Genomic DNA, 16892 nt, shown 5'->3' with positions numbered 1-16892 from the left:
TTACCAAATATGGTTACGGGCTTAGACACTAATCCAACAGTCTTCCACTTGGATAATTCTAGTAACCAAAAATGTAAGTATAACTCTATTAGCAATCGTAGCTCTCAAAGACGCTGCCGAACTCTGATCTTATTAGTAACCTGTCCTTTAGATAAGGGATCGTATAGTCCTCTGTTTTAGATATCGTGCGGACAATCTTATGGAATATAATTATACTTATTGTCGAGCAGCTAGTTTCTCGATCTCAAATTCATTTGACATAGAACTTAATCGAACACATCAATTCAGTCCTAACCGGGCCCGACACATAAGTAAAATCAAAATCATCGAGGGGCCCTGATATCGCTTTTATCCTCTAAGGATAACAGATAAATTTCGACTTATATGCATTTACTAGAGGTGCACACAAAAACCGGATCCTTGAAATGAAACCGATCTGATCCGAAACCGGTTTCGGTCAAAACCGGTTTTGACCAAACCGGATCGGATTAAACCGGTAACCGAATTTAAACCGGTTTGACTTTTTGGACTCGAAATCGGATTTACCCCCGGATCATAAACCGGATTCTACCAAAACCGGTTCTTAAACCATCGAAAAATCTGGTAAAAACTAAAAAAATCTGGATCAAACCGGTTTCAAATCGGATTCGGATTGTTGACCTGATTTGGATCGGATTTTAACCGGATTCGGATCGGATTTGTCCGAATCGGATTATTGACCGGATCGGATCCTGGATTTGTGCATCTCTAGCATTTACTACTCACTAATCCATTATACACAACAATGTGTTTTATGACATCACTTTACTGATGCGGTTTCGCATTATCATTGTACAATCAATTAGCAACCAATAAACCATTTATCTTGGTTTTAAGACCATATGATATTATGATCTTGCGATCACTCGTGATAGATTCCATGAAGTGATTCCAGCAAGTGCGTGTTTATTCCAATGCTCAAAACTTATTTATAAGCACTCATGAATGTTGTAAGAAACCTTTATCATGTCTAATACCATTCAGACAATCTACACAACAATTCATGACAATCTTCATTCATACCTACTTCCAATATATGAACAACTGTGGATCATTTGAATAATTCGATTATTCTTAATTAACTCAATTATTCAGGAAGTCAAAACATGCAAAGCAAAATAAAAGTCAACCAATTAACATAAGACAGTAGCTATACTATTAAATAACACTCCTTTATTTAATCATCAAATGTCAATTACAATTATCTATTACTCAATTCTAAACTATCTAATCTAAACTAACATCGTCCTTCAGCCAAATGCTCCTAGTGTGCGGTAAATGCTTAACCCTACTCAGTCCCTTCGTAAGCGGATCTGCGAGTTCTCCTCTGATGATATCCTCTTAACTACAAGGATTCCTTCTTCTACCCAATGTCTAATAAAGTGATATTTTCTATCGATATGTCGAGATCTACCATGATCCCTCGGTTCATTGGTCAAGGCAACCTCTCCTTCATTATCACAGAAAATTTCCATAGGCTCCGTTATGGCAGGTACAACTCCAAGGTCTCCAATGAAGTTCTTCAGCCATATTGCATCCTTTGATGCTTCACTCACTACAATGTACTTTGATTCGAACGTTGAATCAGCTATGGTTTCTTGCTTGGAACTTTTCCAAGTCACTGTTCCTCCATTAAGGGTAAAGACCCAGCGCGACTGCGAACGGTAGTTTTCCCTGTCGGTCTAGAAACTGGCGTCACTATACCCTCGCACCTTTAAGTCATCACTCCCTCCGAGAACCAGAAACCATTCCTTAGTCCTCCGAAGGTACTTAAGGATATTCTTGACTGCGGTCTAATGTGCTCTGCCGGGGTTCCCTTGATATCTACTAACCATGCTCAAAGAGAAGGCCACATCAAGCCGAGTACAAGTCATAGAATACATGATTGAGCTAGCTGCGGAAGCGTAAGGTACTCGGCTCATCTCTGCTATCTCGGCTTCGGTACTCGGACTTTGAGTCTTACTAAACTTGGCATTACTTTGGATCAGTAATTCTCCCTTCTTCGGTTTCTCCATACTAAAACGTTTTAGTACCTTGTCCAAGTAAGTATTCTGACTAAGTCCTATTAGTCTCTTACTTTGGTCTCTCTCTATCCTTATTCCCAAAATATAGGAAGCCTCTCCGAGGTCCTTCACAGCTTGCACCCTCTCCGAGCCAGGACTTCACTTCCTGCAGTGTCGGGATGTCGTTTCCTATGAGTAATATGTCATCAACATATAACACAAGAAAGCTAACTATACTCCCACCAGCTTTGACATATACACATGATTCATCTTCGCTTCGTACAAATCCAAACTCTTTGACTTTCTCATCAAAGAAAAGATTCCATCTGTGAGATGCTTGTTTAAGTCCATAAATGGACTTCTCAAGCTTGCACACTCTATTGGGATGCTTCGCGTTGACAAAACCCTCTAGCTGAGCCATGTAAACATCCTCAATCAACTTCCCATTAAGGAAAACGATCTTGACATCCATTTTCCATATTTCATACTCATGAAATGCAGCAATGGCTAGCATCACCCTAATATACTTAATTTTAGCAACTGGTGAGAAGGTCTCATCATAGTCAACTCCGGGAGTTTGAGTAAAGCCCTTCGCAACCAATCGCGCCTTATACGTATGGACATTCCCATCTATGTCCGTCTTCTTCTTGAAGATCCACTTACACCCAATCATCTTATGTCCGGGCACATTGTTAACCAAATTCCAAAATTGGTTGTCATAGATGGACTGAATCTCGCTGTCCATCGCCTCTTTCCATTTTGCAGACTCTGGTCCTAGCATGGCTTCCTTATAGCTGTTAGGTTCATATGGATTTACTAGTGTACTATCACTAATATACATGTCCCTTTCGGTAGTAATATGAAAACCATACAACTGGGGTTGAGCTCTAACCCTTTCGGAACGTCTAAGAGGTAAGGATTCGTCAATCGGTTCAACCAGAGTTTCCTCCTCGGGTTGAGCGCCAACGTTAAAGGTTCCTTCATCGCTCGACTCTTGAATCTCTTCAAGATCGATTTGCCTCCTACTGTCTCCTTGGTCTATGAGTTCTCGCTCTCGGAAAACCCCTCTCCTCGCAACGAATACAACATTGTCACTCGATCTATAGAAGAGATACCCAAAGGATTTCTGCGGGTAGCCGATGAAAATACATCGCTCACTACGAGGTTCAAGCTTATCGTGAGTCTCTTGTCTTAGGAAATCCTCACAACCCCAAACCTTGATATGTGCCAACGAGGGAGCTTTCCCTATCCACATCTCGTGAGGTGTTTTAGTAACCTTCTTTTTAGGGACTAAGTTAAGGATATGGGTGATAGTCTCTAAGTCATACCCCCAGAATGAGATAGGTAGTGAAGCACGACTCATCATGGAACGAACCATGTCCAACAAGGTTCGATTACGCCTCTCAGCCACACCATTCAACTGTGGTGTCCTAGGCGGCGTCAATTGTGAAACTATTCCGCATTCCTTAAGATAGCTGTGGAATTCAAGACTTAGGTACTCTCCTCCTCGATTGGACCGAAGCATCTTGATTTTCCTGCCCAATTTATTCTCCACTTCTTGTTTAAACTCTTTGAACTTTTCGAAGGCTTCCGACTTGTGCTTGATTAAGTAAATATACCCATATCTACTATAATCATCGGTGAAGGTCACATAGAAGCGGTCCGTGTCCCTTGTGGTGGATCTAAAGGGTCCACATACATCGTTATATATGAGATCCAATAAACCCTTGCCCCTTTCACAAGTGCCAGTGAAGGGTGACTTGGTCATCTTTCCAAGTAAACAAGACTTGCACACATCATCGTCCCTAAGTTCGAATGACTCCAACACTCCATCCTTTTGGAGTTGGGCTGTGCGTTTCTTGTTGACATGTCCAAGACGACAATGCCACAAGGATGGTTTATCCAAACCATTGGAAAAATCCATGCATAAAACATCATTTCCTAGGTTATCTACAATCATAACAGTTTCATAAATTCCATTCCAAGGCAATGATTCAATATATAAGACACCATTTAGATAAGCATAAATTGAACCTTTCTCATTAGCAAACGAATATCTAAATCCTTGTCTAAACAAACCATGAAATGAAATGATGTTTCTTGCCATATCTGGCGAATAGCAACAATTATCTAAATCTAAACCTAATCCATTACTAAGCGCTAAAGAATACACTCCAATCTTGGTGACAGGCGACGATCTTCTATTTCCCATGATTAGATTTATTCTTCCACACTCCACATCTCTATTTCTTCTTAGTCCCTGCAAATCAAAACATATGTGAAAACCACATCCTGTATCAAGAACCCAAGAAATAGTACGTGATGAATCATTAGATTTAATTGTGTAAATACCTGCGAAAGACGGCTTGATCTTCCCATCCTTGATGGCTTGCAGATATTCCGGGCAGCTTCTCTTCCATTGTCCTATTTTGTGGCAATGGTGACATTCTGCCTCCTTAGGGTTTGAGTTGGGCTTAGCGGGGCCGACTTTCGTTCCACTAGTAGAGGAACCATCTTGGGGCTTTCCCTTGTGGTGGCTCTTTGAAGGAGCCTTCCTATTTTTGCCCTTCCCTTGCCCAATGGCCAAAACAGGAGCAACGGGTGGAGTTGGAGTTGGTGCAACAGATTTGTCCTTGAGGTTGCTCTCAGCAGTCCTTAGGAGTCCTTGGAGTTTGCTTAGCGTGACTTCTTCTTTGTTCATGTGGTAGGTCATCCTAAATTGGTTGTAGCAGGAGGGCAAGGAGTGGAGAATGATGTCGATAGCCAAGTCTTCCACAAAGTTAACATTTAACTTGCGAATGCGATCAACATACCTTTGATTCTTTTGCAAATGCGAGGTTAGGGATTCTCCACTTCCCATCTTAGCGGTGATCATGTTGGTGATGATCTCGTAGCGCTCTTGTCTTGCGCTTTGGTGGTACCTCTCCAGCAAATCTTGGTGCATTTCATAGGGATACATGTCCTCATAGGACTTTTGGAGTTCAAAATTCATAGTGGCCAACATAACGCAATGGACTTTCGTTGCATCACGGTCATGGGTCTCAAAGACGGCCATTTCTTCAAGAATAGCGATTTCCAGATTGATCTTTTCAAGCTTCTCATCGAGGACATATTCTTTGTCCTCGTAGCGGGCAATCATGCCAATGTATCTTATCCATTCGTTAAAATTCGATCCGTCGAATGTCACCTTTTGACATAGGCTCATTAGCGAGAATGAACCAGCAACAGTGTTGTTTGCGTTTGCATTAGACATCTGCAAATAGAAAGGAAAAAAGTTTGATTATAATTGAATCCCTAATTAAACACCCAAAATGAGAAATTAGGGATAGGATCCAACAACATTATTTACACATTAGAAAAGGGATGGCGTAATCCAACATGCAAATAATTTGGAGGTAAGTGAATGACGATTCACTAATTCTTCACCATGAACAACATAAGGCTTAGGTTTTAAATGTATTGAGAATTCCTAGATTTCTTGAGATTCATTGAACTTTTCAATGGCATGTTTAAATCTCGATATGCCCCCCTTGTTTGTGACTGAGATGTCGAGGATCACAAAGCGGGTGTGAATAACCATGCAAAAATACATGGTGCCCTCATTGTTACAGTCACCTATTCGATTTGCCGGTTAGCCACACACGCTCCATCGAACTATGACAAACAATGAGTCACCCTTTATCACCTTTGCTTAGAACCAATTAGTGTGCCGGTTAACCACACATGGTCCACTAACTTCTTAGCAAGGGCGCAAAATGTAATTTCATGGGATTGCATCAATTCACTTTTGCCTAAAGTAACTAGGATTGAGAATTTTGTAAAAACGTTTAGTTACTTTATATAGTTTCATTATACTTATTAATGAAGAGAAGATTTCCCTATCCTATCCGTTCGGCTAACGACCCTCCACTAATCAAGGAAGCGGTGGGTAAGTGTGGATACCCATTAAACAACCATTATATAGGCCATAACCTTATACCCCCCTTATAGATCGTCTTCGTGAATGAGGCCTACTAACGGTAAGGGTTTTAATCTCAATTTAAAATTTTCAAAATTTATAACTTTTAAATTAAAATTTCAAATATTAAAACTCTTGATTTAATAATTATCTAAATTAACCAATTAATTTTAATTAATAAATCATAAAGGATTATTATAAATTAATTAATTTTATCCTAATCCCTAATATCCCTCTAAATTTCGAAAATTAGGGAGGGGATAATTCAAATTCTTTAATTACCATATTTAACAATTAAAAGGTAATTACAAGATATGAAATTATCCAAATCTCTAGATTTTAGGGACTTATCTTAGGGAGGAGGCAAATCTCGAAAATCTAGGGTTTGCAAACCCTAGATCTCGAAATCTTGGGCAACAAGGAAAGGGTTTGAAAAACCCTTCAAAATTTCGAACACAAGGGTTCAAGAACCCGAAAATCGAAATCCTAGCCTCCTAGGGTTTATTGGCCATAAACCCTAAAGTGTCAAATTCATACAATTGTACAATACTAACTGAAAATAATTCACCTAAAGGCTCTGATACCACTGATGGGTTTTGTACAAACAATCCTATGTGTGCATGCAACCCTAGATTTGGATCTATGTTTTCTCTATTAGATACACAACTTTATGAACACAATAAGAACCCTAGCTAGCAGGTATATATTTCAAAATTTGTATAGATGAGTAGATCACATACCTCTTGTTGTTATATTGTAATAACAACACTAATCTTCAATCTCTTAATCTTGAAAGCAAGTACCACAAGTGTAGTACCTCTAATGGCTCACAAACACCACAAACAAATGGAGAGGCAAGAGATAGAGAGAGAGGAGAGAGGTTAGAAATCGGCTCTAGGAACCCTAGGGAATCAAGTGGCCAATTTCCTTAGGCTTAGGGGTCTTTATATAGGGTATAGATTAGGGTTTCAGTCCTTATCCTTATCTAGTTGCTTACCCACCAAGTAACCATAAGATAAGCCTTGAAAGCCCTTATCCTTGGACAATTTCAAGGGCCTTATCCCCTTGAATTCGTCCACCTCTCCCATAGGGCATCCATTGACCTAATTTTCAACTATCACATAATTACAATTTAGCCCATGTAGTTTAATTAATTACATTTGATCACAAAATTAATCCTTAATTAATTATTGACCAATATTAATTAAACAAATATGATTTCTCCTATTAATATATTATTCCTATAATATATTAATAAATCATAATAATCTCTTTCTCTATTATTTCTCCAATCAAGTTGCTTTGGTTAAGGCAACCCAAAAGGACCATGCACAACCGAGTCAAGTACTTACCAAATATGGTTACGGGATTAGACACTAATCCAACATGTCTCACATGTCGCCTGCTGCTCAGGCCCCCAACGGAAAGTAGAAGACTTCTTCGTCAACTTGGTCAATATCCTGGAGAAATTCTTGATAAACCTCTGTTAATACCCATCTAAACCAAGGAAATTCGAAATCTGGGATGGAGACCTGGGAGCCTCCCACTGCATCACAGCCTCTGTCTACACTGGATCGACCAATATTCTTTTCTGGATGACAAGGTGCCCCAGAAACTGGACCTCGCACAACCAAAACTCACACTTGGAGAATTTGGCATACTGCTTCTCCCTACTCAGAGTCTCTAGAACCCCTCGCAAATGATCCTCATGTTGCTCTTTGATCATAGAATAGACCAAGATATCATTAATAAACACAATGACTAACAAATCTAGCATCGATATGCAAACTCGGTTCATGAGATCCATGAACACTAATGGAGCTTTGGTAAGCCCAAAATGCATCATCACAACTTGTATTGACCATAACAAGTCCTGAAGACCATCTTCTGAACGTCCTCATCTTGAACCCTCATTTGATGATAGCCCAAACGTAAATCAATCTTGGAGAACCAAAAATTACCCTACAACTCATTGAACAAATCATCAATCCTCGGAAGTGGATAATGGTTCTTCACTGTTAGCTAGTTCAGCTTCCAATAATCGATGCACATCCTGTGGGAGGTATCTTTCTTCTTCACAAATAGAATCGACACTCCCCTGGGTGAACTACTTAGTATGATAAACCCCTTGTCTAACAAATCATGCATCTATGTAGACAACTCCTGCATCTCTATTGGTGCTAACCGAAAAGTTGTCTTGGCTATCAGAGCCGCACTTGGAACCAGATCTATATGGAACTCCAACTGCCTCTTCGGAGGCACTCTAGGAAATTCCTCCATAAACACATCTAAATACTCTTGAACAATTGGCACATCATCAATCATTCTCTTTTTTTGATCCCTATTATCCAATACATAAGCCACAAAACCAAAACAACCCTGCTGAAGGTATCTCCTAGCTCTCGCTGCTGAACTAAGAGTCAGTCCACGCTGAGCACCCACACCGTGAATAACTAGTTCTACAAACCACTTGGGGTTCAAACCTGAACTAGCTAGTGCCCGCAATAAATCATTGCTCCATTAGGGCTTAACCAATCCATCCTCACGATAACCTTGCTCTCACGCAAAGGAATAGGAACCAAATCAATCAGATATCACTCGCTAAATAACTCTAGAATACAACCCCGATGAACCTTCGATACCCAGGATGGACAATCATCAACAATCTCTATCTATAATGGATAATTAAACTCCCCTTGTGAATCATAGAATCTCTTATTACATGAAATTGATACAAACGATCAAGTAGCACCCGAATAAAATAGAACTAAAGTTTGAACACCATTCACTAGAAACGTCCCTATATAACATCAAACATGTAATAACAATAAATATCAAAGCAATAACTGTAATAAGGAGAAAATATATACCCATAACTACATTCGGCATTGTGCGAGCCTCCTTTCCAGATAACTAGAAAGCTCAACCCCACACGAACGACACCTCTGCCTTGCCCCAGTAGTCGTCGATGATCCTTAATGTCGCCAGAGTGGGTGCTGCAGCTGCTCCCCTTTCTGTCAAACTCGGACAATCAGGCTTCTTGTGTCCTCTTTGATTTCGATGGAAGAAAATCATAATCGATCCTTGTATGGTGGTAGTGACAATATGATCCATGCTGAAATGACTAGTCTTGCCGTAATTGTAGAAGCCAGAACCCTCTGCCCTACTAGCTTGCTCGTGCGTTTGACCACATCGGCCACATAGACCCTGACCCTATTATCCCCTCAATCTCGAATCTACAACCTTGGGCTTCTTCCCTGATCCATTAGATATATGGGACTGAACCAAATTCCTTTTCCATACTGATTCCAGTTCTATCTTTCGCTCGCGAGCTCGAGCTATCATGTCATCTAATGTCTTGCAGCTAGACATACTCACAAACTCCTGTATCTCATCCTTCAACATATCATGATAACAGGCCTTCTGCATCTCCACATCTGCCACATACTACAAAACCAACAAGGAACTCTCACAAAACATGGTGGTGATCTCCGTTGTAACGCCCGTAGATCCGGGCTAGTCAATTTAGAGGCAATAGGGGTCGAAAACAACTTTTCGACAAAATATTATTTAGAATAAATAATCTTAACCAAGTTGTAGAATATGTCACAAGGTTTCCCTACATATAAAGAACGCCGAAATCCGAGTTATAACGAAAAAGTTATGACCCGTCGAAGTTTCGCGTCGGAACCGACACAGCACCGAGAAGCGTAAATAGTGAATTTACGATAGAGCTAGATTTAGCCTTAGCGATATAAAAAAAAATATGTAGAATACGTTAAACTAAGAACATCGATAAAAAGAACGCCTAAATCCGACTTCGTATGAAGAAGTTATGATTTTTCGAAGTTTCGGATTAGCAGTGTACAACTTGAAATTTGAATGTTAGATCGAGCGGTTTTTAGCCAACACAACCTAAAGGAGAATCGAAGATCTCGTTAAGAGGAGTGTAACGAGAAAAAGATGGGCGAAAACGGACGTTGGATGAAGAAGTTATGAGGATTTAACGGACCAATCTTGTCCCGGCCTGTTAATAATATAAAATTTAAAATAGAATCAAGATTAGCTGATGGAGTCTAAATGAAAGTTGTGGAGTACGTTCCCACCTTCGCGTGGATATAAAGAACGTCAAAAACGGAGCTCGTATGCGAAAGTTACGAATTTTTAAAGATTTAAACTTGAATTTGCGAAGCTGTTGCTAGATGCGATGACGTGCAACGATCTAGACCGTCCATCGCTGAACAAAGCCTCGCTTCGGATGATGACACCTGGTGCGAGGGTTACGCCCAGCGTAGCCAAGGAGCGCCTCGCGTACGAGGTACACCTAGCGTGCGAAGAGGGAACGCCGCGCGTAGTCAATCTGCTTGGTCCGAGAAGAAGCCACGTCGCCCCACCGAGGTCTCGCCATCTGGCACCCTTATCCGAAGTTACGCCCCGCATCCAAGGACCTGTACGCCCAGCGTACATCCGAGGACCAGCCTATAAAAGGGCTGCGAGGGCTGCCATATTTTCTCACAAATTCACTCCAAGTTTCTCTCTCTACTTTCTCTCATTACCCCCTAACCCTCCCCTAAGCCTAGGTGATCCCCTAGCACCCGAAGGAAGCCCCAAAGCTCCTGGAGTCCCGAGAAAAAGGAGTCTTTCGGTTTCGAAACGCTGCTCCAATTAAGTTCCGGTTTTCGATAAAATTCGCTGTAAGTATGCTACGCTTACGAAATTTTTTATATAGCTTTCAAATAATTATAGGAATGTTATTAGGTCCTTAAAATAATTATTTAGGCTATTATTATGAGTTATATTGAGTGTTATTAACGCTTATATAATAATAATAGTCAGACAATTAATTTGTCGTGGTTATCGTTAGACTAAACCCTAGTGGTATCGATACTAGGTTTTATCGAAGGAATATCGTTTTGAGAGTATTGAAGCGCTGTGCGAGTGCAGAGTCACCACCTTTCAAGTGAGTGCATGGTCCCTTTCATCTTACACATAGATATGACGTATTTTATTATAAATTACGTGCTATGTGCGCATATTGTCTGAATACTTGATGTCTATGCTGGTGAAAGATTTTTATACATGTTTTAAATGATGTACATTGTATAAAGTATTTTATATCTATAAAATATGTTGGGTAAAACATGGTTAGATGAATGATGAGGGATAAAAGTTGAAATAGAGGAAAATTAGTAGCATGGACCTAGTGCCCTATAGGTATACATTGGCAGCAGTGGACCTAGTACCCTATAGATGAGCACTGGCAGCTGCGCCACAACCCGTAGATGTTTCAGATCTACGGTAAACGTCCTAGCAGCTGCGCTGTAAGGACAGTATCGGCAGTTGCGCCTAATAAGGAGCCTTATGACCATGACAGTAACGTTTAAAGGTCAATACCGGCAGAAGCGCCTCATAGAAAATGTCCCAATTCTGGCAGCTACACCTAAGTGACAAGATTAGCAGTGTCATTGGCAACAATGGACTTCATGTTATTTCCCTTGGATGATCCTTAGGAATGAATGAATGAATGAGAAATAGCTGATTCTTGGGATAGATCCTTAAGAATAAAGAAGATAATGGGGATGGGTAATTGGGTTGATTGTTTGATTGTTTAAACACAATAATTATATTATTGTGGGTTGAAAACCCTATGTACTCACCAGGTTTCCCAACCTGACCCACTCATTTTATTTATATCACAGGTGTTGATATACAGTCGCATTACACTGAGAGATTTAAAGAGATGTAGATCACTAGTGTAAATAAATGTAAGTTCTTTTTATGCTTATGTTTCTGTATTAACGATGACATCCCAAACGTTTTGAAACGAATAAATATGTTTCTTCGAAAATGTTTTAATAACGTATTTATCATGTTTTTCTGGGAACAAATTCCGCAACATTTTTATTAAAAGAAGAACTCTGATTTTTATAAAGCATAAACAAAATCGGTCTTTTCTGGCCGTGAAAATGGGGATGTCACATCCGCCATAGTCTCACTAATCTGGCGAAGGTCTTGACACTCCCCGCCAGCTGCTGAACCTTAATCCCATGCGCAAACTAAACATTGAAACATATAACAAAGTCATCTTAATACATTATATCAACAACATCGTCTCTCAAATCATATCGTACCTCTTCGCACAAATCTCGGGCTTTGTCTTTCAAAAGACAGGATGCAAGTCTGACCTTCACCTCCTCGGGACACATGCTAGTCTAGAAAGCTTTCGAGTTGTCCGCCAACCACCAGCTTCTAACAATGGATTTGTTTTTTATGAAGAACTCAGGAACCACACATGCACCAAACTCTTGAAAGGTCAGAGAACGTGCACCCACCATAGCCACTATCTGAGTACGAAACGTGCCCAAACGCTTACCCAACAACTTTATAATGCCCTTGTTGATCGAACTAACGATCACAGGAGTCTGCTCTAGAATACTGTGGGTAATCTTAGATGAAATGAACTCCCAAATATGATCATCCAAGGGTACAGCTCTAGATCCCGAACTCGGTCCCTCACCAGGACTTGAACCACTTTGATTGACCTCCATACTGAAAAAAAAACAATGCAAACGATCATAATACACTTGAAGAATCTCACACCCTACGGGCCTCTTAGTACCCTGATGACTTCCTTGAGTTGAGTACGAATCATGTGCTTTCAATGGTATGGGCCCATTACTAATTTCCACGACTATTCGTACTTTCCTCAAGAGTCGTCCCAGTTTCTATAAGTGACTCCCTAAATTCCAACATTCCATAATCCCACTAAAAAACACATCTGCTAATTCTAATGTCCTTCCTAGGTTCTCCTAGGATTCCTTACCTGCAAATTTCCGCCATCAGCTGTAGAAGAAACCCCCACTAATACCCGTTAACTACCTTACAAATATAATTAAATGCAATGGACAGTAGATAATTCTTTGACTACTAGGTCTCACACTACAATGGTTAAACTCAAACAAGAGTTGCGGAATAGATTTAAACCTAACCTTCTAAAATTATCTAATTTCTATAATATGTAACCTAACATATTCTCTTGATAGTTAACTAGTATGAGGAGTGGCTCCTAAAAGCACAAAACAAGCAACATTCAAGCATTTAGTTCTAACTGGAGCACTGCCTAATAGGGCATCCTATCAAATCGTCTGTAATTCATACTAGAATTCAGTTCTAGAGGCTCATATAGTAAGCATACAAAGGCATCTCTCCTAACATACAATTCTGAGCAAATCCTCAGCCTTAATCTTGTATGTTATTCACATATTCACAGACTAACTCAAAAAAACATGTATGTATATTTTTTGAACACTTACTTGAGCTCAGCCAATTGCATGCATCACATTCCTTCATTCTAGTATAAATCTTTTTAGAAAGCCAATTCTTTTACGAAAAACTTACCAAATCCTAAATTTAAGTTCAGGCACACCCGAGAGTGTGTCCGGATCCCTCGAACCAAAACTCTAATACTAACTTGTAACATCCCAAAAATACTAAGTAAATATATTTGTTTTAAATCAACCAAAATCATCAATCATTCATCTCAAATCCTCAAAATGTATCAAATAGAAAATAGTTATCAGAGTAAAATCTCAAAATCATAAAAATATGGACACGGGTAGATACACTGCGATTAGGTCGGGCCCTTCCCCTTCGAACCGGAAGTACCTAAAACATAAATTTAAACCGTAAACACAAAGCTTAATGAGTTCCCCAAAATACCACATACCATACAAGAAATAGACCCCGCCGCAATGAATATAATGGGTCTCACCCTAACTTGCATAACGGGCACCACCCAAATGAGCATAACAAGCCTCGCCCTAACTCACATAACGGGCCTCACCCAATTATACAAACCATGCAAGTATCACATAGACAACTAGCATTCCACAAACATAATACATTGGGTCGACATTGGTAACTTCGACCCACGAGTAGAGTGAAGAGACTCACCTCAATCCTATAATAAACAAATCACACACACTCGAACTGCTGCTACAACAACTCCTTACATCGATCACATCCAAACCAACCCTAATTATTAAATAGGGTAATAGCCAATAATTAAAGATCCAAATCATAATCTATCATACTAAGGTTAAAAGACCATTTTACCCTCCACATACCTGGCCTAAAACTTTGGCCCAAAACCCACTATGACCTAATGCCCAAAACCCAATATGCCCCAAGGCCCAAAATGGTATTTTGGTGAGTACGCCAACCATACTACCCCATTTTGTCCACTGTACTAGTCTAACAGAGAAGGGAAGTTGAGGTTCCACATGTTACATTGAGCGTACCTGGAGGGTACGCCTAAAATCCATATTAAGCACTTAATACCTAAAGCCTAAACGTCCAATTCACAAATCTAGCTCTTGGGAAATTCTTAATTGATAAAGTTGACAACTTGATGCCTTTGCATGGCTCATAAAAGCCCAAAATCAAATTCTAACCTTCTAAATTCATATTAAGAAAAAACAACCCATGAATGGATGAACGAAAGTCATCATGATATGATTTTTATGCACTAGGGACCTCAGAAACATCAAGGAATTTTAACTTAAACTTATGAAGTTGCTATTACTCATAAGAATCAACTCATGGGACCAAAATCCGCTAAAACCCTAAGCCAAACTAGATCTAAACAATAAACCATAAAGGTTAAGACTTTATACCTGCAAATAGATGATCAAGATGAATAAAGTCTAGATCTACAAGCTCCAAGCCAATCAACACTTCTCCACTGAGTTCCTTCTTTTTCAATATGCACCAAAAACACATCAAATCACTCAAAGGCTCAAGAGCCTCACAAATGGGGATAGGGTTTTTAGGGGGATGCTTTAGAGGATGGAGGTTGAAGATAAGGTCAGGATCAAGGGAGATAATTTGGTTTTATAGGGTCCAAGACCCAAAATTTAGGGTTTGCCTCTGCCACGAGTACATCCGGTGTACTGAAAAGGAACACAGGATCAAGTTTAATGAGTTACACCCCACGTAACACTCAATTACGACCAGCATAATGGCCTTCATGAAAAAATAATTAAATGCTTAAAACTTAATGAATTTACCTGGGAATCGGTAGTTACACTAGAGCTCTTCCTAGACTTTTGTAAGCATTCAAGTCTCTATTTTTACGTTTCATTCCTTTTGGATCTAGAAAATGAGATAGTTCCCTAGTGTTATGTAACTCTCGAAAGCTTAGAATTTATAAAGTTTACAACTTTATCGCTCTTTGAGGTCCCTAGAGCATCATATGTTTTATATCTGAAGTGGTTCATTTGTTTAATGCCATGCATGGGGTTTGACTCCATTTTTCACCATTTTTACCTAATTTTGGAGGACGACATGCATGTCCATAAATTTATGATTTTTATGGTTCTTTGGGATGCAAAAAAGATTTTTAGAAAGTATTAGGGGTTGTCTTAATGGATTAAGAATATAATAAGACTTTGAATCTGCCAGGCAGCCCACAACACGATCAGTAAGCGACCACTGTATGGTGAGCATGTTCATCGCGATGGTCATGGTCTAGTCGGACCACGACACGACCAATGTCTTGCCATATCGTCGTAGGCACCGACCATTAACGATTGACTTTTGACCAATTTTTACTTCTATTAACTTTTAGTAAAACGACATCTTAGACCACCCAGTTGAGGGAAAAAGGGTCTTTTACATTAAGAAAGAAGTTAAATTAGGAAACACACTAGACATGTTAGTTAGGTTTCATACCTTAATTATTGAATTAGGGTTAATTATATGTGTAATGGTTCGATATAACATTGGTACCGCTTAGCTTTCTATAAGAATTTGTTGTATCAGTCTTTAAGGTGAGTTCTCACAAACTTACTTATTATGTACATTATATGTTGTGTGCCAAATAGAATAGTGATATGCCTCTTGTAGGGAACCTAGTGTATTCATGATCATTATAGACCTCATGGAGGAAAGTGTTCATTAGGCAGCCACCAGAGATAGCCCACCTAAAAAGAATCTGGTGATTGTGGTCAGTTATGTTAGCATTTGAATTAGATTTTTTTTACAATTATTATTTTCTATGTGTTCGATTATGTGGTATGTGAAAGGTTCAGATTACATATCTTTAATGTAGTAGATAAGTGTTGTGATTACTCAATAAGTCATAGGCTTACAGTTGCTACTTTTGTTTAGTTGCAAGTCCTTCGGGTACAAAGGGCAAGGAGCTGGCCTGATTTGAGGGATATGGGCATTCTCAAGGGTGACACCTATCTATGTTATTTACTTTATAGTAGGAGGTTTCAAACTAAAACTCAGCTTCCACATTTTTATGATCTCTATGATAATTTGATTGTGTTTTCCGTTGTTTGAAACTCTTATTATGTAAATGACATGTTTGATTTTCAAAAAATAATAATAATAATAAATAAATAAAAATAAAAAATAATAGTATTTTTTGGATGTTACATCTTCTTACTCTACTCTATAGAATATTATGCTCCTTAGAATGCTTGTTGTCTTTGTGACTTTTGCATCAATGTTTGTTGGGCGAGGTCTGATTATATGTTTCTTGGGCAATCTTCGTTTATATGTTTGTTGGGTGATACCTATTGGGTGAGGCGCATTTATATGTTAGTCGGGTGAGCCCATTGATTATATATTGCATGTGGTATTTTGGGGAACCCACTAAGCTTTATGCTTACAGTTTTGAATTAAATGTTTTTCAATTACTTATCATTTCGTGGGAAGGTGAAAACATGATTGTACACATATATTGGATATTTTGTTATTTGAGATTCCACGATGTTTTTCATTATAACTCCGATTATGGATTTTGGTTTAACGGACAAATTATTTTACATTAACTATTATTCTATGATAATGATTGTTTATATTATTTTAATGAAAATTTATTG

Source organism: Lactuca saligna, chromosome 9 (genome assembly GCF_052625555.1).
Source record: "Lactuca saligna cultivar CGN05327 chromosome 9, ASM5262555v1, whole genome shotgun sequence".
Lineage (NCBI taxonomy): Eukaryota > Viridiplantae > Streptophyta > Magnoliopsida > Asterales > Asteraceae > Lactuca > Lactuca saligna.
Note: the sequence above shows the minus strand (reverse complement) of the source record.